Below are 643 nucleotides of genomic sequence, written 5' to 3' on the forward strand. Positions count from 1 at the left end.
AGGCCATGGCACATAAAAAACTTAAGACAATGGTTACATTCAGCAGACTCAACAGTTTTGCAATCGTTTTATGATTCTTCGCTGAGATAGAACTATTCCTTTAAATCTAAGGCCAGAATTCATAGTCCGGTCTTAAGCTGGTTTTACATTAGTCGCATCGCAGCGTCGCAAGCGTTGCGGTCCAATCAACGACAAGCTAGCTCGACTCTGATTGGACCGCAACGCTTGCGATTACGTCTAAAATTTTTGTACGTGTGATGGCCTTTAGTATGAACGAAAGCATTGAAATCCTATGGTTAAACTTTACCGGCACCGGCATAACTTAACGGTTACGGCCATTATAAATCAGGCTTTAAAAGTATAATCCAATCAGCGCGACGAATCATAAAACGGTTGCAAAATTGTTGCAAAAACGCGTCGAATAAGCCTAATTTTATTGATTTTTAAGCTGCGGCACTGATTCTGTACAATTACCGAAATCTTTATTCCCCTAATTCCTTATTCCTTCTATTGTGGCTGCATCTTTGCTTAACATAAGGTTAGGTGAACACAAGAATAAAATGATACATAGGAGCACTCGGGTGACGTTTCCGAACGCAGCCCTATTGTGGCTGCACCTTTATGCCTAATTCACACTGGACGC

This window comes from Mycetomoellerius zeteki, unplaced genomic scaffold (genome assembly GCF_001594055.1).
Source record: "Mycetomoellerius zeteki isolate Tzet28-1 unplaced genomic scaffold, Tzet1.0 scaffold135, whole genome shotgun sequence".
Lineage (NCBI taxonomy): Eukaryota > Metazoa > Arthropoda > Insecta > Hymenoptera > Formicidae > Mycetomoellerius > Mycetomoellerius zeteki.